At 44.5% G+C, this 21,944-nt stretch overlaps 1 long non-coding RNA gene and 1 pseudogene across 1 annotated transcript; one reads left to right on the top strand and one right to left on the bottom strand.

Moving 5' to 3' along the window:
• The first annotated feature begins 344 nt into the window (after positions 1 to 344).
• LOC120034724 lies at positions 345 to 3,643 on the top strand (annotated as a pseudogene).
• Positions 3,644 to 20,210: 16,567 nt separating this feature from the next.
• LOC120035064 lies at positions 20,211 to 21,391 on the bottom strand. Its single transcript, XR_005474103.1, has 3 exons — positions 21,341 to 21,391; positions 20,903 to 20,971; positions 20,211 to 20,513 (listed from the first exon to the last, which is right to left on the bottom strand). It is a non-coding gene; the product is annotated as an uncharacterized LOC120035064 (long non-coding RNA).
• Between the last annotated feature and the right edge of the window lie 553 nt (positions 21,392 to 21,944).

Genomic DNA, 21,944 nt, shown 5'->3' with positions numbered 1-21,944 from the left:
ATGAGTATTTTTTTTAAATCAACAACACAACAGCCAGGTCACAATGCAGATAGAGTCAGAGCCATATGTTTAGCGCTTTACCAAGCAGAGATATTGCTACAGCAAGCCCATTACATCAAATATGGCACATTGCCACTGTGTCTTTCAGGATATGGACCAGCAATGAGGACATAGTCAACAAAGAACAGGATAAAGCTGTGAAGAACTACTAGTGCTGGGTGAAGGTGGTATATGTCCGCTCTCCGGCGACACGTCGCGGTCACATAGAGAAGCATCAGCAGTTTCATGACAGGGCTTTTATTTTGACATGATAAAAACCCGGAAGTTGGTTGTGCAACCCACAAATGGCAGCCGCCGACAACACGAGCACACAGCTGTGCCCACGGGTCATAAGTAAAAACAAACAATAGTACCCCTCTGCCCGCTGTCTTGCTGGTAAACAACTTTACTTAATTGTAATTTCCAAGACGCTGGAGAGTTTAGCCTAGCCTAAGTTATTTAGCGCATGCTTTTTTTACGATGGATCTGTTGGAGCCTCCCACGCCGATGAAGGATAGAACTGCGATCTGTCCCCCGCGATGAGAGCCAAGATCTAACGAAACAGACAGCGGGCTCTGATGCCCGAGGCAAGCCCAACAGACCATCGGCAGGAGAAGGGGGTGGAACCTCGGCTAAAGTCGCCAAGACAGTCGACTCTGGAGAATGGTTCTTCATTGATGAAGAAGGACAAAGAAAGTTGTGCATCAACCAGGTATGTGCATTAATAGTCAATCAAATATGGCAGGGGGAAGTATTCACATTTGTTGCATGATAAAAATAGAATTAATCTTATCTGCAGATCCTCTGCATGTCTGGTGTAACAGAGAAAGATGCGTTGTGGGTTCATGTAATACCACATTCCAATTGCTGAGTGGAGTCAGTTTCAGGTATTACAGATTATAAAGGAAGTTCCTAATACATTATTTATGGCACAGTGACAACCAACCTCTATCTGAATGACTAGTATATCTGTTTTTACTGACAAGACACCTTGGCTGACCTCTCCCTCCTAGCACTCTCTCTGCACTGCCTGTGATTCGGGATAAGTGTGTTTGTGCTAAAATGACTAGAATGTAATCATTTTAAATGTACTAGTAGTTTATAGACAGTGTTGAGCCTGGGTGCCAGTCTACTTGGAATTGTAAGTAGGTTTCAGGAGAGCAGAGACTAACTGGCATTCAGGCTTAGTGTTTAGCTCTGCTGCTCTCTCTGACTCTGTCCTCCTCCTAGCCCCGGTGTTGGAGGCAGACTATCTGCTGTGTGATGACGGGGACACGCCGTTTTAGGGATTCCTACCTCAGCAACGGCTTCCGTCTGGCAGTCTGTGACAACTGCAGGTAAAGTCTTACTTCTCGTGTCAATGACAACCAACACAAATAACTATATTGTTATTTATATATATATATATATATAGTGTTCCCATATGTGCAGGACAAGTCGATCAGTATGACCGGTTGATTGCTAGAACCACATATTCACTATAAACGGAGTGCACTGCAGTATTACATATAGTGCTTTACCTTGCTTTGGTTTGCATTGTGCTTCAATGGTAAGAGGATGCAAAAATGCATCTGAACAGGTATTCTATCTTATCTTCCCTCTGTTAATGTCCCCCCGATCAGAGACGACGAGGTGAAACACAAGCTGATATCCCGTACGGAGGCTCAGCAGCTCTACCTACTGAAGGACTGTGACCTGGACCAGAGGGAGCCAGTGCTGAGGTTCGTCCTGAGGAAGAACCCCACACAACCCTCACCGGGGAGACATGAAACTCTACCTCAGGCTGCAGGTAGGACGAGCTAACCGATACCAACCATCACTGGTTCTAACCGGCTGCTTTCCCTCAGCCTGGTAAAACCAGAATGAACACTCTGCTCTCACCAATATTGTTTCAATCAGTTTGAATGCCAGGCTAGCTTTCCCTCACCTTGTCCTGAACTTACTGCCACTGTACCAGTTTTCCCCTACTGTGGTTTGTTTACCTCTACCTCGGTGTGTTCCAGGGTTTTGTTCATTAGGCATTCGGAAGAAAACTGACTGTGTTCAGTTTCAAAATGTTGCATGCATTTCTTAATGATGAATGTGTATTTGATGGTAAATATGTATTTAGGTTATCTAAGTAAACATGATACTGTGCTGTGTGTTTCCAGGTGGAGAAGCGCTCCTTAGAGGTGTGGGGCTCCGAGGAGGCCAAGGAGTCCAGAGAGGAGAACAGGGAGGTGCAGAAGTGCGTCAACCCAAAGGTCAAAGGTCAGTAACACTGTTTTCTGATACCCACTCAGACACAATGTCGCTTCAACAAATAAGTCATTGTAATAGGATTTCCCAGATTAACAAAAAAAGACCAATTGTTGGTGAAGTCAATTTAAAAAATCTCGTTGAAACAGAGAGACACCACCCAGCCCAGAAGCAGAGATAATGTCTAACTGACCTCTTGGAGATGGGGCCTTTCTATCCTAATCAGACAGCACCAAATGTTCTGTAAACACCAGCCGAGAGGCTTGTACGAAGACAAAACAAAAAGGCAGCAACTGTCAGCTGCTACAGAATCACAGTGTTCACAGGTTGTCATCAATACAATGCAACAGTGAATAATCAGTGTGTCCTTGTACTTCCAGTCTGGCGTCAACTACTATCAACAGATAGGAGAATAATCCATAACATTCAGTATCAAGTCTAGTGACCATCAACCTGCACCTTGAGCGTCACAAATAGAACACTGGAAACCATGTGTATTACAGAAAGGGAAAATATGTTTTAGCTCAACATTGTTTTAACCACTCTAAACTGACTATGAAATGTAGTGATCTTAAATTTCCCCATTCGTCACCTTTTCTCATTACAAAACTATCTGAGAGATACAGAGAGAACACTAGCACCTCCACTGGCTTGTAGAAAACAGGTCATTCAGTTGTGTTTCTTCGTTATTGACTTAAACGAAAAAAACTACACGCTGTGCTTGCCATTATATTTGTGTTTACTGAGCTTATGTATCAGAAGGCTGATAACACAAGTGATACTGGCAAACAGTGTGCATATTTTTATTTTTAACTCATTATTGAATAATTCCTACACACCTGTTATTGATCATTTCTTGGATTGTTCATTTCTCTGTTGTGACCAGAGCTCCACCGTGCGGTGAGGAGCAGCGTGGGGACAAAGGACACCAGTGCTCACCGGCACGAGTACCGGCCCTGAGGAACTAGTGGATGAAGACGAGGATCTCTACAGGAAGGTCTGTAACACCTGTGAACACAAACTGACCTAAGATGTAGCCTAGATGTAAAGATGTAGCCTGAGTTTTTTTATTTATTTATTATTTTCTTATTTTTTTTGTGGACCGCTGGTAATACACCCGACATGTAAAACTGAGATTCAAATGACTGATACCTCATACTTGACACATGCCTTGAAGCTGAAGCAAGGATGCCTACTTGAAATCGTCTCAGCAGATGCCATACACAAAGTCACTACAAGAGGGAATTAATAAATCAACACATTTTGACAGAGAAGCGTTGTACTGCTCAGAAGCTGGTGATGGCTGCAATGTTATGTTATCAACTGTTTAGCATGTTAACTTCCATTTTGTATTTACCACTTCTAAGATGATGTTATGTGTAGAAGGATCTGCATGTGCAAAATAAATATATTTTTCCATAATGTGATCACTTTTTTGCGTCTGTACTTAACTTGTTTTAGATCTGTAGACAATCTCGAAAACGAATGTGCCGTTTTTTCCCATCTTGGTTAAGATTGATAGATAATTATTGTATTAATCCACAATCAAGAAATTGATTTAATTTGCATAACATTCATTGAAAATGGTAGTAAATATTTTTGGGGGGCTTTCTGTTGCAGAATCACGCTGTAAGTAATGGGGTCATTTTTATGATCTGCGTTGTTTGATTTTGGTCGCCTGCTCCAATCCGTGCTCGTACTTGAATATTTGTGCGCCGTCCCAGGCTTCTGAAGCAACCTCTGGTCATAACCACCTGCACCTAGTTCATCTAATGAGTGAAGGACTCCATAGTCCAGACGTCACTAATCTAAAGGGAGCAACTGTGAAGGTACAATATGACTCCCCCTTTTTAATTTCAATTGTATTACTTTTGTCCAACAATATAGTTAATGTAACACGTATCGTCATTTTCGGTGAGTTTTATAAGAAAAATATAACCCTGATCTATGATATTGATAATGTACTGTTATGACATGAGCTTTTGCTAGACTGGTGTGGTGAAAAAAGAATTTTAACTATATCCCCAAGCAGTCAGTCACATCAAGCCCATGGCAAATTGACCATCATATTTCTTAGAGGCTACATGAATGTGAGGTTTAAACTACTGCATTCCCATCATAAACGCTAGTGCAATATGCCTAGACAATTTAATACAAACTGACAATGGGGGGGTTCAGAATCATAAAACACGGGACGAGATGTTAAAACTGTCCATTGTGCCAATAGATGGTATGCACTCACATGAGATTTGCCGTGATACTCATGCAAAGTTAAGACTGGCAAGTCTGATGGTCAAACAATGGCTCAAAGAATAATGCTGATGCCTCCCACCAAGCAACCAATGAAGTAGTCTGCAGTGGTGTAAAGTACTTAAGTAGTATTTTAAAGTATTTTTACTTAAGTAGTGTTTTTGAGTATCTGTACTTTACTAATTATATTTTTCACAACTTTTACTTCACTACATTCCTAAGGAAAATTATGTACTTTTTACTCCATACATTTTACCTGACACCCAAAAGTACTCGTTACATTTTGAATGCTTAGCAGGACAGGAAAATGGTCAAATTCAAGCACTTATCACGAGAACATCCCTGGTCATCTCTACTGCCTCTGATCTGGCGGATTCACTAAACACAAATGCTTTATTTGTAAATGGCATATGAGTGTTGGAGTGTGCCCCTGGCTAGCCATAAATAAATGGTTTGCTTATGTGAAGGAAATGTATAGTCTGGAGGGACAGTCCTGAAAGTGTTCATTGTGTCTCTTTCGTCATATATAATCTTTGGTTCATGCCTGTGCTTGGATCAGTTACTAATTAGATTGGGTAACCCAGAATGAAGGGTTTGAAAGTGCATCTAAGTTTGACTGTGACCTCTCCAGCTTGCTGACAATAAAGAGTGATTCATTTAGTATTGACTTTCAAATCATTTTAGACCCAAGCCACCCCCTGTACCCGGACTTTGAACTACTCCCCTCTGGGCGCAGGGCACCCCTCAGCAGGAAAAACAGAACTAGACAATCATTTGTGCCAGGTGTGATATCCCTCCTAAATAGCTCGGGCAAATGTTCCTATCGACTCAGTAAGGCCAGCAGGCTAGTCTTTTTTTATTATTATTATTTTTTTTATTGGTATGTAACTGTTATGAAAGTTGTATTGTCAATTTTGTTTTGTATTTAAACGCCACCTTAAACGTGTACATGACACTGCAACAAAATTTCCCCATGGGGACAATAAAGTCAGTAAGTGTCCCTGTGTTGAATTTACACAACACTTAATATAAGGAATTTGAAATTATTTATACTTATACTTTTGAAACGTAAGAATATTTTAGCAATTACATTTACTATCAATACTTAAGTATATCTAAAACCAAATACCTTTACTCAAGTAGTATTTTACTGGGTGACTTTCACTTTTACTTGAGTCAATTTCTATTAAGGTATCTTTACTTTTACTCAAGTATGACAATTGAGTACTTTTTACACCGCTGATAGTATGCCTGCAGAGTGGGTTCAGAATGGGGGCTCTGGCCCCCTGGGAAAAGTGGGGAGGGGGGTGTTAATTCCCAAATTCTCAGTTCTTACAGAAATCACAATTTGGAGAATCTCTGGAATCAGGAGGGAATAAGCATGTCGGCATCCTACAACTGGGAGTCATCCCGGCGGGATTGTTTGGGAAAATTACCAGGATTTTTCAACCCTATACTATTTCGTCAATAGGCCTAAAAGGGCTTGATTCATTCCATATCTCCGAAGTTCAGCGCTACAGCGCGCTTGAAATGTAAAGGTCGTTTCCGATTGAGCTGAAATGTGCAGTATTTATCGTGAATTCAGTCTCCGCGAACGAGGGAACGCTGCCTTTAAAATTCAATTGCAATACAGCGGTGAACTTCAGCGATACGGATTGCATTGAGTCCTACATCGAAAAAGATATGACAACCAATTGTATATGGATGAATGTGAAATAATACCAATCAAATAAATATGGCAGATGTGTACAGTCGTGTACGTGCATTGTTTCTGCACACATATTTAACTTATGTTGTATAGTTACTGTATATGTGCGATGGTAGATAGACAAACATTCAGAAATAAATAACTGAGAAAAAGACTAGCCTATACGAAGATGACCTTGTAAGACGTTAAGATACATTGTTGGTGACACTGTGACAAAAAGTATATTGTCAATTTTCCTAAGAATGATGATTTTATCAACAACCTTTCTCTCATGAATAAAATGGCACCCTATTCCCTACATAGTGCACTACTTTTGACCAGAGCCCTATGGAACCCTATTCCCTACATAGTGCACTACTTTTGACCAGAGCCCTATGGAACCCTATTCCCTACATAGTGCACTACTTTTGACCAGGGCTCTTAACTCTTAAAAGGATTAAGGTGCCTATTCGGATGCAGCCTTAATGGTCAATGCTTTGATCTGGCTGCCCCTCCTTCTCTTCTGGAATAGTCTCATGGAGTGATATTACCCTGGGGTACGATGTTATTTTGTCGATCTTTTCTGCAACATCCTTTGCCTCCTCCTCTTGTCCTTCCTCCCCCTCTTCCTTCACCACTCTCTCCACCCCCTCCATGTTCATGTCCTTCCTCCTCATCCTCCTCTCCCTCAAAGCGCAGGGCAGACAATTCACCAGGAAGAGGAGTACGGAGAGGCAGAGAAGGGAGAGAACTGCCCCGACACCCACCCCCAGCTCTGTATCCTCCAGTTTCTTCTCCCTCTCTCTCTCCACCCCGGGAGAGAAGTACACAGCGCTCTCTTCGTGATTTGGGGTCAACACCGCTCTCTCCAGGTCGTTCCTGGCGATCATCCCATCGCCGGCCTTGTCATAGTAGTCGTCACCTTTGACGGTGGTGACGTTCCCTATGATGATGTCATTGTCCAGGAAGTTGCTGTACTTAACGTCCCTATCCGATGACTCAACCAGCATGTCGAGCAGCTCAAAGTCCGCCTCCTCGCTTCCCATTGGACGAAGTTCCGAGTCCAGGTTCACCCTGATCCAACCTGATCCTTTAGCCAGCCTCCTGGTTCCGCTTCCTTCTTTCGAATTGGCCAGGTTCCCGTCAACGGAGTTAGACATTGGCTTGCAGGTGGTGACCAGGAGTTCTGCTTTCAGTAAAGGCCCGCCCCCTTCGCCCTGGGCGATGACGCGCAGCAACGGGCCGGGCATCACGGCAACCACGGTCTCTGCCAATGAGGAGAGGCGAAGGGCGAAGGTACCACGGCTGAAGGTGGAGAGCAACGTGGCGCTATCATCACTGAACTGGAGCCAGACACTGATGGACGCTTCCTGGTGGAGAGAGAGAGAAGGACAATGAAGATAAGGGGGAGGGAGAAAGAGAGAAATGCTCAGTGTCATACCATACTGAAGCACAAAGGTCCTTCCATTGAAGCAAAAATGTCCCACTGAAGTTACTGTTATGTAAAACTAAAACGTTTTAGTGAAGTTAGTGGGTCAAGAAAAACACTGAACTCACCTGCCCATGGTGATAGAGGATGTTATATGCTGTCACTGTTGCCGTGACAACAGCAGGATGGGCAGGACTTGCATTGATTGACATACCGAGTCCTCCCACAACCTGCACTGAGAGGTCACCTGGGGTCACGGGTTCAGAGGTCACGATGACATCACAGCTACCCAGAACACCGTCCCATTGGCTTGATATGACCTGAGAGACAAGAGAGGGGTGTCAATAAAGTTATTGGCTGTTCGTGTCTTGTTCAAGTTTACTTTCCATAGGTAATAAATATATTTGAGATCTGACCAAATGGAGATTTCATCATTTGTAATGACCATCCATCAACTAAAATGCACCATGCTATTCAAAATACAACATCATATTACTTGTTCGTATCACATGATACTCACATGAACTGAAGTTTTCCCCGGGTGTAGACCAATCAGATTGCTCTGCTTGTCGAGGACCGCCACTCGAGGATTCTCTACCCTCAGCCAATTACGGACCATCTCTGTGGCATCCACAAACCAATCAGAGGAGCCCAGCAGGTAGGTCAGCTGACCCTGGCCCCCCTGAGCACTGAACTGGGTCAGAACCTGAACTGTGGACCTCTGGTACACTGGAGAACAGCTGGGGAGCAGGGAAAGAAAGGGAGGGAGGGAGAGAGGGGGTGGGGGTAGAGAGAAGGATGGATGGATGGATGAGGAGGTGAGAGATATTACACAAATCTGGATGTGGCATAGAAGCTGGGCAAAACCAAACATGGAGACATCATAAGCTTAAATATGTTGAGGGTTGGGGTAAATTCCATTTCAATTCCAGTCAATTCAAAAAGTAAACCAAACTCCAATCAAATTCCACTTTTTCCTCATGAAAAGCATGAAGACAAATGGAATTTTGGTGTACTTTCTGAATTGACTGGAATTGAAATAGAATTGACCCCATTTGACCCCTGGTTGAGATGTGACAGCAAGTCATAATGTTAGTGTTTGAATTGTTGAGCAGGTGCCATTAGGAATTAGAGGTGGAAAATGCAGAGAGTCTATTTTAAAGCTCTGGGTTAGGGAATTAGTAGTCTCTTCTACCAGCTGTTTGCCTGAAGTGTTTGTATGGTGAATGAAGCTTTTTGGTAGTAGACCAAATCACACCTTATTCCCTATATAGTGCACTACTTTTGACAAGGGTTCATATGGCTAAGGTAAAAAGTAGTGCACTATATAGGGAATAGTGTGCCAAGTGGAACACAGCCCTTCACTGTTCTACCAGACATTGCCAGTGGTGTAAAGTACTACTTATGTCGTTTTAAGGGGTATCTGTACTTTACTTTACTATTTATATTTTTGACAACTTTTACTTCACTACATTCCTAAAGGAGATTATGTACTTTTTACTCCATACATTTTCCCTGACACCCAAAAGTACTCGTTACACGTTGAATGCTTAGCAGGACAGAAAATTGTACAATTCGCACACTTCCCAAATGCTTTGTTTTTAAAGGATGTCTGAGTGTTGGAGTGTGACCCTGGCTATGCGTAAATTTTTGGGGGGGTTTTCTTAATATAATTATTTGTACTTTAACTTTTGATACTTAGTACATTTAAATATAAATACTTTAAGACTTTTACTCTAGTATTTTACTGGGTGACTTTCACTTTTACTTGAGTCATTTTCTATTAAGGTATCTTTACTTTTACCCAAGTATGACAATTGAGTACTTTTTCCACCACTGAACATGCCTGGTTTGGTGTTTCAACCTCCTGCTCTGTCTTGAGACAGAAAAAAATGGATTAGGAAAGGAAATTATGCTAAAAGGAGACCATATTGCCAGGCCATCATTGTAAATAAGAATTTGTTCTTAACTGACTTGCCTAGATAAATAAAGGTTAAATAAAAATACATAAAAATGGGAGTTCCAACTGTTCCAATCCCCATCGTTCTATCAACTGAATTAGGAATCTTGATGTTAATGACATGGCCATGTCTAATCCTGCTTTATGTCATTCCTGCTCAGTGTGTCTTCATCTTTCTCTAAACACACACACGCACACACGTGCACGGGGACTCACCCGTTCTCCGAGTAGTGGTTCCAGCCCTCGATGGCGCTCAGCTCGTTGTCGGACAGTGAGACGCGCAGCGGGACGACAGGAGCCCACACGGACAGACACAGGGACCCACTGAGCGTGCCCAGGAGAAACTCCACCCCTACACAGGTGCTGCCCACCCCTGATTCACTTCCGTCGACAAAGAGGGTGGAGCAATCGCTTGACACCTGTTGAATAAAGTCAGAGGGTGATAAAGGGAGTGGAGGATTGTGTGTCAAATCAATCTACACAAATGTAATTGTATTTGTCACATGCTTAGTAAAACAACAGGTGTGGACTAACAGTGAAATGCTTACATACGGGCCCTTCCCAACAATGCAGAGAGACAAATATAAAAATAATAACAAGAGGAATAAATACACAACAAGTAACGATAACTTGGCTAAATACTAAGGGTACCAGTACCCAGTCGATGTGCAGGGGTGCGTGTAATTGAGGTAGATGTGTACATATAGGTAGGGGTAAAGTGACTAGGCAACAAGATAGATAATAAGCAGTAGTAGCAGCATATGTGATGAGTTGAAAGGGGGGTCAATGCAGATAGTCCGGATAGATATTTGGTTAGCTATTTAGCAGTCTTATGGGTTGGGGGTAGAAGCTGTTAAGGGGCCTGTTGGTTCCAGACTTGGTGCATCGGTACCGCCTGCCGTGCGGTAGCAGAGAGAACAGTCTATGACTTGGGTGGCTGGAGTCTTTGACCATTTTTGGGCCCTTCCTCTGACACCGCCTGGTATAGAGGTTCTGGATGGCAGGGAGCTCGGCCCCAGTGATGTACTCGTTTGCCTCTCTTGCGCCGTCGCTTCCTCTTTCGCGTCCCAGGGATTAGGGCTAGCCCAGAGGTGCCGACGCCCAGAGGTGCCGACGTCCAGAGGTGCCAACTCGTTGAAGTAGAAATTGTCATCCAAATCGAGGTTAGTGATTGCTGTTCTGATGTAAACAGAAGCTGTTTTCGGTCATAGGAAATGATGGCGGAGACATTATGTACTAAAAAAGTTCATATCAGCGTAAAAAACCCACAGAAAACAACGGAACTGGACAGGAGCCCTGTGCGTGTGTGTATACAGTACGTAGAGTCGTGTCTGCTTACCTTGACGATATCATCGTTGGACGACTGGCACTTCACCGCCGCGGTGATATCCGACACCTTCCCATCATGCCCCACTGCCAGCACAATGACAGGAAGTGACACGGGCTCGCTGGTCAAGATGGCCGTGTTGATGATCATGCCACTCTGTGTGTTGATGACAACAAGTTCCGTTTTTTGGCCTTATTTAGGAATAAGCATAATGAGCTTTTTTTAAGGCAGAAACAGTCCACCGCAACACTAAGAGATCCGTAGATGTATGGATATGTGCTGTGGCTATCACATTATCCATTAGTCTACTGCATAGTACATACATACAGACTATGTAACAAGAAGAAACCAATTTCCCCGACTAAGAGTTCTGAACTCTTTTTTATTTTTTTCTGGCTAAGAGTTTTGGACTAAGAGGCATGTTCAATGGAGATTCTGTGTCCCGGGAAACTGGCCCTGATTGAATAAAGTTCTACCTACTTCAGTTATGGGAGAGATTCCCACTATCTCTCTGTCAGTGAAGGAGAAGCTGCTCACTACTCCGCCGTGTGGTGGCGGAGGGTTTTTACGGCCTGAGTACTCTACCCGCCAGCTGGCCGATACCGTCATGGCAACCCCGAAACTCCTTCGCAAGCCGTCCACTGACAGACAGGCAACCTGCTGCAGAGCAGCGGGACTGAGGGAGAGGAGGCGGTAGGACGGCGACAGAAGGGTGGGAAAAGGGGTGAGGAGTGGGGAGGAGAGAGAGAGTAGGGAGAAGAGGTGGGGAGGGTAAGAAAAAAGAGATTTGATGGAAATAAATCACATATGTTGGAATATTTAATAGAGTAATATTCTCCCACATATGTGGTATCACTTGCATGCAATATGAATAATGTTTATTGTCATAAATGTAACTGACATGTCACAAATCGGTTAAATTGAATACGTTCCTCTATTGTACAGTAATATATATGATGAAGTAATACCCGTCGCTGTCCATGTGTCTGGCCAGTTTGTGGCAGATGATGGAGATGACATCATGTTTGGAGCCCTGGGTTCTCTCCAGGTTCACAACCCAGAGGTCAGAGTTCAGAGAGCGCTGGGCAACTAGAGACAAAAGGCCTTTCTTCACCTTCAGTCTGGAATAGATACATACAGATATAGTGTGACTTACTGTTTGTCGCCCTGAATACGAGCGTCTGGGAAATTACTCAAATGGAAATTAAGACCACTTTATTGTTCAAATGAAATTTGACTTCCACTTTTAAGCCAACCCCTCTGAAAGACACATACACAGGTTCTGGAGAGGAGCGGGGGGCTGTCACACTAGGCTCCCGTTGAGCTGTTGTTGTGGGGGGAGTTACGTGCCTTGCTAAAGGGCACAACTTCAGACAATGGCATCTAGGATTTGATACCAGCAACCTTCCAGTTGCCAGCTCACTTCCTGACATATTTTTCCCGTCGGACCCAGGAATCGAAGTGGCAACTCTCTGGTTGCTGGCTCTCCTCTCTAACCGCTAGGCTACCTGCCGTCCCCAACGTACATGTACTACATACTGTATACATACTATTCATACTAGACAGATACACTGGCAATGAGAGACATGGTTTGATATCGAAATATGAATACAGTATTTATCAGTAAAAGAGAAGAACCTGCACACTGCTGTGTTCCTATATGTGTTTAGGTCGTCATCAGGTGTCCCTTTTCAATTTGCTGGATTATCCCTTACATCACAGAGCATCACGTAACAAAGACTTACCGGATAACAACAAACTCTGCACTGAAATTGGGCCTCAGGTTCACAGAAACCCCTATTGGCTGTCCCGCTCGGACCGGTCCCCTGCGATAGCGAATCAGCACGTTGGAATCCAACCATAGCTCCTCCTCTTCCTGTCCATTGCAACAGCCTATTTTCTCTTTGGTCCCGTTGGCTTCTTTCTGCTTATTGTACTCCCTCAGAGTCACAGCTCCTATATAAAACAACTCTCTCTGAGACTGCGGTAATTTGTCTTCCACACACCTAGGGGGTGCTAGTTTGAGGTTGGATGCTGTGCCGAAAAATGAGTAGTACAGCTGGATGCGGTCGCCGGCGTGGGCGGGGCTGTATCGGAGAGCGCCTGGGAAGGGGATGCCACCGGTTCCACCGACGACACCACCCTCGTGCCGTCGTCCCCGATTACGGGTGTGGTGTGTCTGCCGGGCATGCTGGTTGGGGCTGAGGTAGGGCTGGCTGGTCTGGTCCGCCTCAAACCAGTCCTTCGGTAGGGCCAGGGTCACCACACATAGACCCAGTGGAGGCTGGGAAGGAGAGATGAGGAATGGATGAAGAGAGGGATTGGTGAGCATTTGGCGTCATACTTTATATCGAACAGGTGTCATACTTTATATAGAACATTATCATACTTTATATAGAACAAGTGTCGTACTTTATATAGAAAAAGTGTCATACTTTATATAGAACAGGTGTCATACTTTATATAGAACAAGTATCATACTTTATATAGAACAAGTGTCATACTTTATATAGAACAGAACATTTCAGTGTATTGGCCAGTGTAACAAACACACAATACCACATATCCATCATTCAGAGTCCCACTAGAGTTCCAAAGAAAACGTTTAGTCCGGCTTCAGTCTTTTGAATGGTCACAGGTGATGGTGGCTAAATATAGTGTGTGGCACGAACACACCTGTGTGATACACGAAGCCTTCTGCTCCTCGGTCTCTTTGAAGGCGTGGAGGGTGATACAGCTCCCTCTGCTGGTGTCCCCTCGTACATGGAACAACACCCGCACCCTGTACCTCTCCTTTCCTCCTTCATCCCCCTCTCTCTCCACGTGTTTAGAGAGGAGAGACGCAGACAGAGGAGGGGAGAGGGGGAGGATGGGCCCAGAGACCAGCTGAGGAGTGAGAGAAGGAGAGAGAGAGAGGGCTAGAGGAAGATCTCTGCGTGACATATTATGTTGCAACTTCTTAGGACACACAGGAATAATATAAAATCTATGGAACTAATTCTCCAAATGTATAAGCGGAGATCTACAGCATTCTGCTCCCAATTGATTTACCTGGCTGACAGAGTAAGGCCCGAATGAAGCCCGAACCCCCGCTTTGGAGACTGCCCCAGCCGGAGGCACCATGAGCAGGGACTGGGTGAAGGCGAAGGGGCTGGAGTTGGAGAACAGTGGGCCAAGATCAGCCTGCGACAGGGGCAGAGCATGCCAGGGAGGGGGGACCGTGATTTTGGCCAGGAGGGAGAGAGGGAGGGGAGGCTGGGCATGGGATGTGTGTACTGGTGGATGAGATAAAGAGATCGACGGAAAAGGAGAGGGAAATATTGATTGGTTTGTATCTCTTTCTCTTTGGTATATTTCACATCAATTTCACATAAATTGTTAGGCCTACACCTACTGTAGATCACATATCAGCTATTTTAAACACGTGAAAAGGGTAGAAGATAAATTGTTGGTATATATATACTCATAAAAAAACGTATATCAATACAATAGATCTTTGGAAGAAAAATAACCTCACTCACCGACTACTAGGAGCGAACAGAGCACGAGCGCCTTCACACCCTCTCTCCCCCACGATGCACTGGGGCAGCTGAGCTCACCCATCACTGCACCCCTGAAGGATCCCGAAAAACCACACAACTCCAAAAGTGTCGTAACATCCTTACAGCTCTGAGGTGTTGAGAGGTGTTACGATGATTCAGGTTCACACACGTTCAAAAAATGCGTCCGGGGAGTAGGCTACTATTGACCATACATCCAAAAACTGTCGTTCATAAACCAGTAGGTCCTATATCATCGATATCCTCATGAAACGGTAGGTTCTTTAGTGGTTGACAGAACAGTGTCTTACTACATGGACCACATGTACACTGACAGCGCCCTCGTATAATTACAACTATCAAAACTAAAACGTGACATATCGTATTTTACATTATTCTGTTATGTAGTTATTTACAAAACTTTCCCCACCTGGCTGTGCTTAACAACATAACTCACCTGGCAGGTGTTGTCCTCTCATCGGGGGTGATGACCCAGAAATAATATACCCTCTGAAATGTTCCTTCTCTTCTCTTTTTTCTCTTCACTCGATTCTCTCTCTCTTCTCTTCTCTTCTGCACCTGTGCTCACTCTGAGTATCTCTCTATTCCAATGCCATGTTCGTTCGTTTCTCTTTCATGTTCTGTTATCGTATGTTCAGGGCTTCAGCTCCTGTTCGCTGTTCCAAAGTTTATGTTAAAGCGAAGTCTTCTTTCGTTGGTTGGTATCGGGTGGTTGTAACTGCAGAGAAGCTTATTCCAAGTCCAATGCAGAGAGATTTTAGAGATCATGAAAACACTTTTTTTAAATTCAGTTCTTGTTCTTCCCCTTTTCTTGGCAGTTGAGAATTCTTTCCCTCTATTTTTTTGTGGATCTCTTTGATCTTTAGGTCTTTTTCAACTTGATGCTCTCTCTTTTCCTCCCTCGCTCCCTCTCTCTCTGTGTGTGCCAGATTCACACAATACGCAATTATTCATTTGAAACGGTGAATAATCCCTCTCTCCCTCTACAAGCATTCCCCCCCCCCTTCTCTTTCTTCTTCCCTCTTTCTTACGTACTCCCCCCTTTCTCTGCAAGATTGATTAGCCCTAAAGTTTTTAGCTAAGCACCAACCTTCCCCCACTCTTTATCTCTCCATCCATCCCCCGCTCTCTCTTCTCGTCTCGTAGTGATTTCAATTCTGTTCAGAATCAGATGGTCTATGTATCTGCTGCATTAAGCCGCTCATGTTTAATAGTTGAATAATTTTGAGGCTTAGTTCTAAATGCGGCGCATCAGGGGTTGAAACCACTCTCCTCTACCCAGTCAGTCTCTTAACGTAAATAAATCCCTTTCAACTTTTCTTATTTTTTTCAGCTAGTGGCCAGATTGTTTTATATATTTTTATGTTTTCTGACTCTCTCGCTCTCTCTCTCTCTCTCTCTCTCTCTCTCTCTCTCTCTCTCTGTGACATTAACACTTCCATACCCTGACTGTGTCTGAAATTCTTTTCTGGTCAAAAGTAGTGCACTATGTAGGGAATAGGGTGCTATTTCGGATGTAGACTCTGTGATGTGGTTTGCAATAGAACACGAATATGCCTCTTTCACTCTCTCTCTCTCTCTCCCTCTATCTATCCTTCTGTTATCAACACATCCTACCTATCCCATGTTAACCCTCTGTATTTTCCTCTCACTATCCTGTATGAACTCTTTCCCTCTCTGTTGAGCTCTCTCTCCCTCCCTCTCTCCATCTATCCTTTCATAATCATGGTTTGATTAAATGACAGATCTGTAAGTGAACCCGCGAAACCTTTCCCCCCCCACCTCTTCTCCTCTCCTCCTTGCTTTCCCCCAATCCCGATCTCCCCCACCACTCTCTCCCCCACCACTCTCTCTCTCTCTCTCTCCCCCACCACTCTCTCTCTCTCTCCCTGCCACTTTCCCCCGCCTCTCTCTCTCTCTCTCCCCTGCCACTCTCTCCCCCAACATTTTCTCTCGCTCTCCCCCCTGCCACTCTCTCCCTCACCATTCTCTCGCTCTCTCTCCCCTGCCACTCTCTCTCTCCCCCACCTCTCTCCCCCACCACTCTCTCTCTCTCCCCCTGCCACTCTTTCCCCCGCCTCTCTCTCTCTCCCCTGCCACTCCCTCCCCCACCATTCTCTCGCTCTCTCTCCCCTGCCACTCTCTCTCTCTCTCCCCCACCTCTCTCTCTCTAACTATGGTATTACCATCATTTCCCACCACCGTATAAACACCCACTGCTCCATGTTTTCATGTTACTTCTCTGATTCCCCCACAACAGTTCAAATGGTGTCTGATGGTGTCACACCGTGACGTCACACCTGCGACATCCTCATCTGACGGCAGCCATTACAGAACACAGGTAGTGTACACACAAACACATCTGTAGGTGGGTGTTGAATATTTGGCTCGAAATATGTTGAGATGAGAGGAGGATGTATCAAAACGAAAGGGGGAGAGAGAGGAGGAGCACAAGATCGAGAAATGTGAAGAGATTGAGAGGACTCGGAGAGAGTTGCAACATTAATTTAATTGTGGATAGTTTTGATCCCTCTCTCCCCCTCTCTCCGCATTTCTGTGCAGGGATACACCTGTAATAGGCCAACAGAAGGGGCTTAGGGACAATGCCTGCGCCCCAAATTGCACCCTATTCCCTACACAGTGCACTAAGTAGAGCACTATATAGGGAATAGGGTGACATTTTAGACGTGACCCACGTCCCCGACACGGATGGATTAGCGTAAAACCCATAGCATTACATTTCACAAAGCATTCTCGTATTACTAGTAGAATTGGAAACAGTCCCAGATGTCTTCCTGGATCCATCTCTTTTTCTCTTCTTCTTCGTTCTGCCTCCTTTCTTTTACCCGGCATCCTCAAGCTTCTTCATTTACTTCACTGACTTCCTTTCTCTTTTTCTCCCAGTCTCTCTTTTCTTACCATTTTTTTTGTTTTATCTTGGCCAAACCAAATTGTATTTGTCACGTACACAGATTAGCCGATGTTAAAGCAGCTGCAGCGAAATGTTCACGTTTCTTGCTCCGGCAGGGCAGTAAGTGTCTAATAGTACAATATGAACACACAAATAATCACACAAAAAAAGTCAAAACATGAAATTAAGAAATATCAGAACAAGCAATATAAGATGAGGTGTTATTACATCCTAATAACTTAATCATCTTTATTTACATGGACTGGACTTCACCGAGTACAGATATTTCAGTGTGTGTGTATACTGCATGACATGTCTGTGAGTGCATCTGTGTGCGTATCTGTGAGTGAGAGCTCCATTTTAATATCTGTATGCCTGTTAAAGCTTGTATTCATGTTGTATTCTGTTTGTACTCCCTCACTTAATGTCTCAAAGTGACTGTATTTACAGCAGGTTCACTTGATCATACTTCAGTCTTTCCATCCTCTCTCCTCTCTCTCTCTTCTCTCTCCTCTCTCTCCTCTCTCTCCTCTCCTCTCTCTCTCCTCTGTCTCCTCTTTCTCTCATCTCTCTCTCCTCTCTCTCTCCTCTCTCTCCCCTTTCTCTCCCCTCTCTCTCCCCCCTCTCTCTCTCCTCTCTCCTCTCTCTCCTCTCTCTCCTCTCCTCTCTCTCTCTTCTCTCTCCTCTCTCTCTTCTCTCTCCTCTCTCTTTCCTCTGTCTCCTCTTTCTCGCATCTCTCTCTCCTCTCTCCTCTCTCTCTCCTCTCTCCCCTTTCTCTCCTCTCTCTCTCCCCTCTCTCTCCTCTCTCTCCCCTCTCTATCCTCTCTCTCTCTTCTCTCTCCTCTCTCTCTCCTCTCTCTTTCCTCTGTCTCCTCTCTCTCCTCTCTCTCCTCTCCTCTCTCTCTCCTCTCTCTCTCTTCTCTCTCCTCTCTCTCTTCTCTCTCCTCTCTCTTTCCTCTGTCTCCTATTTCTCTCATCTCTCTCTCCTCTCTCCTCTCTCTCTCCTCTCTCCCCTTTCTCTCCTCTCTCTCCCCTCTCTCTCCTCTCTCTCCCCTCTCTCTCCTCTCTCTCTCTTCTCTCTCCTCTCTCTCTCCTCTCTCTTTCCTCTGTCTCCTCTTTCTCTCATCTCTCTCTCCTCTCTTTCCTCTCCTCTCCTCTCCTCTCCTCTCCTCTCCTCTCCTCTCCTCTCCTCTCCTCTCCTCTCCTCTCCTCTCCTCTCTCTCTCCTCTCTCTCCTCTCTCTCCCCTTTCTCTCCCCTCTCTCTCCCCTCGCTCACCTCTCTCTCCCCTCTCTCCTCTCTCTCTCCTCTCTCCCCTCTTTCATCACCCTCTCACTCCACATCTCTCCCTCTTTCTGAGATAATCTCTGTGTGTAATCTGTTGTCATCTGTCATTGTTCCTCCGACGGGACAGATTTAATCGTCTAGTCTAGCGTGACCTGACAGAGAGGAAGACACAGAACTACACCCACACACTCTCGCTCACAGACACATATTATGTCACACACTGCCCTGCATGCACTCACATGTACACACACACACACACACACACACACACACACACACACACACACACACACACACACACACACACACACACACACACACACACACACACACACACACACACACACACAAACACACACACACACACACACACACACACACACACGTCACGGTGTGTGTGTGTGTGTGTGCGTGCATACATTAGTCTCTCTCTTTCACACACACACACCATTTGGCATGGAAGACAACTATACATTGTGTGTGTGTGAGAGAGAGAGACTCATGTATGCATGCACACACACACACCGTGACCCCACTCTCCAAGGGTGTCTCAGGGGGAATAGAATATGCAAAAAACAACCTCTATAGGTTGCACTCTTGTACATGTGTGAAAAAGGACATGTATAAGCACCCTGTATTTGACCTTTTGACACACACGCACACACACATGGAAGATTGACTGAGGCTCGGTTTGCCAAACAATGTTTGTCTACAATAAGATGCCGTCAGCACAATCCTCTCCACTTCCAGACAGAAAACATTCTTTCATTCAACTCAAAAGAGACATGAAAAGATACGGAAGAACAAGCTCCTCCACAACAACAGTCTTATTTTGAGAAAATACATTTGAAAAATGGAAACACGACAGCCAAATGAATAGACAGGAAGATGGAGAAAAAGAGGGGGATTATGAAGATGGAGAAAAAGAGGGGGGATTATGAAGATGGAGAAAAAGAGGGGGATTATGAAGATGGAGAAAAAGAGGGGGGTTATGAAGATGGAGAAAAAGAGGGGGGTTATGAAGATGGAGAAAAAGAGGGGGGTTATGAAGATGGAGAAAAAGAGGGGGGTTATGAAGATGGAGAAAAAGAGGGGGGTTATGAAGATGGAGAAAAAGAGGGGGGTTATGAAGATGGAGAAAAAGAGGGGGGTTATGAAGAAAGGAATGACGGATGGAGGAAGAAGAAAACAAAAGGGTGATGGAGGTTATTTGAGGATGAGATGAGCGACAGAGGTGTACGGTGAACATCAATTTAGAACGAGAGAACGAGGGAAACGGCAGTGTGACAGAAATAACAGAAACAGGATGTTGGTGTCAACGGCACAGGAAGCCACATCGTTGCAGAAATCAGAAGTTTGTGCGCGCGCGAGACCCCTCACTCATCACCTCCATTGTCTCTACATCTTTTTTTATCCCCCTTTCTTTCTCACAACACTATTTTCTCTCCCTCTCTCTTTCATCCTGCTTTTCATTGCCTTCTTGAGCATCCTGTTCACTTATAAGTATGAGGTCCAAATGTTTTATTCAACAACAAACTTTACATTTATTCAATAAAAGAAGTAAATGACTGAATTACGTACAAAAACCCCCCCAAAAATGATATTATGTGCTTAAAAAAATATTACATTTAGCATAAAAAATATAACAAAATATAAAAAATAGAATAAAATATGAAAAATACATGTACAGTATATTGTCATAGTGAATGAAGGATATGACTGATGACGATGATGATGATGATGATGATCACAAGTTATAAGAGTCATAATCACTGTTTCTGTTAGACGAAGGCTCTCGGCTGGTGTTCACCGTCAGCCTCTCCAATCCTGGGAGAACGAGAGGGAATGTAACGCTTTAGGGTCCAGTAATAAACTCGAGATACCTTTGCATGCGTCATTCAAAGTTTGTGTAAATCACACAATTCTCAGGTTAGGCTTCCGCCCGTGTTAATAGAAGAGTGGAGAGCGGAAGAGTGTATGTGTGTGTGTGTGTGTGTGTGTGTGTGTGTGTGTGTGTGTGTGTGTGTGTGTGTGTGTGTGTGTGTGTGTGTGTGTGTGTGTGTGTGTGTGTGTGTGTGTGTGTGTGTGTGTGTGTGTGTGTGTGTGTGTGTGTGTGTGTGTGTGTGTGTGTGTGTGTGTGCGTGCGTGCGTGCGTGAGTGAGTGAGTGCGTGCGTGCGTGTGTGAGTGTGAGTGTGAGTGTGTGTGAGAGCCTCACCAGGGTAGGAGTGTCTCTTGTCTGTGTTGTCGTTAAGTTGGAGTCCAGCCTTCCCTCTATGGTAGGAGACTGTGAGACAGACAGACAGACAGACAGACAGACAGACAGACAGACAGACAGACAGACAGACAGACAGACAGACAGACAGACAGACAGACAGACAGACAGACAGACAGACAGACAGACAGACAGACAGACAGACAGACAGACAGACAGACAGACAGACAGACAGACAGACGTAGGAGGGGGAAGAGGTGGTTATGGATTACATCGCTTGCCAAGATATTGCATTATTTGAGAGAGAACAACCGAAATCTGTGTGTGTGTGTAACATGAACTCATCAACTCAATGCATTATTCAACGATTCCACGTCTCTCCTACTTAGGCCTGCAACTTGGCCTGGTGGGTGTGCGTGTGTCTAGGAGTCATTGACTCACCACTTTGGCTCTGCGTAGGTCCGATCCACCGACTCTGTCTCTTGTCTGACACTGAATCACAGACATTAACATGTTGATTAGAGGTCATGTTATAATGTTATATTACCAACACACAATACCAAGATAACATGCCTCAATGACAAACAAACACTTGATCCATAACTGACTAAATGTGAATCAAATAAATGCCACACCAACCCTGGTATCAATATCCTTTTCTTTTCTGCAATGACCTTATGACACATTATTTGATCAACTGCTATTGGATTGGTCCAAGTACTGTGGACTTTTTTCTTGAAGTACTTTATCGCAGCAATTTAAGTGCTTTGTTGTCGTCCTAAATGTACGTTCATGTGTTAAGTGTTTAGATCTGGGAACGTTACCACACAGCATCTCAGAGTAGAAGTGCTGATCTAGGATCAGTTTGGCCTTTTAGATCATCATGAATACGAGTATATGGACAGGTCCTAGATCAGCAGTCCTACTCTGCGACGCTTTGTGGATACAGGCCCAGGTGTCTAGTACTCACGTCTCCTACGGAGGGCCTTGAGGGAGGGCTGCCCGAAACGCACCATCAGCACCACCAGCACCAGAACACACAGCA

Source organism: Salvelinus namaycush, chromosome 42 (genome assembly GCF_016432855.1).
Source record: "Salvelinus namaycush isolate Seneca chromosome 42, SaNama_1.0, whole genome shotgun sequence".
In the NCBI taxonomy this organism is placed as follows: domain Eukaryota; kingdom Metazoa; phylum Chordata; class Actinopteri; order Salmoniformes; family Salmonidae; genus Salvelinus; species Salvelinus namaycush.
The sequence above is the reverse complement of the archived record's forward strand: the minus strand, read 5'-3'. Positions and strand labels throughout refer to the sequence as shown.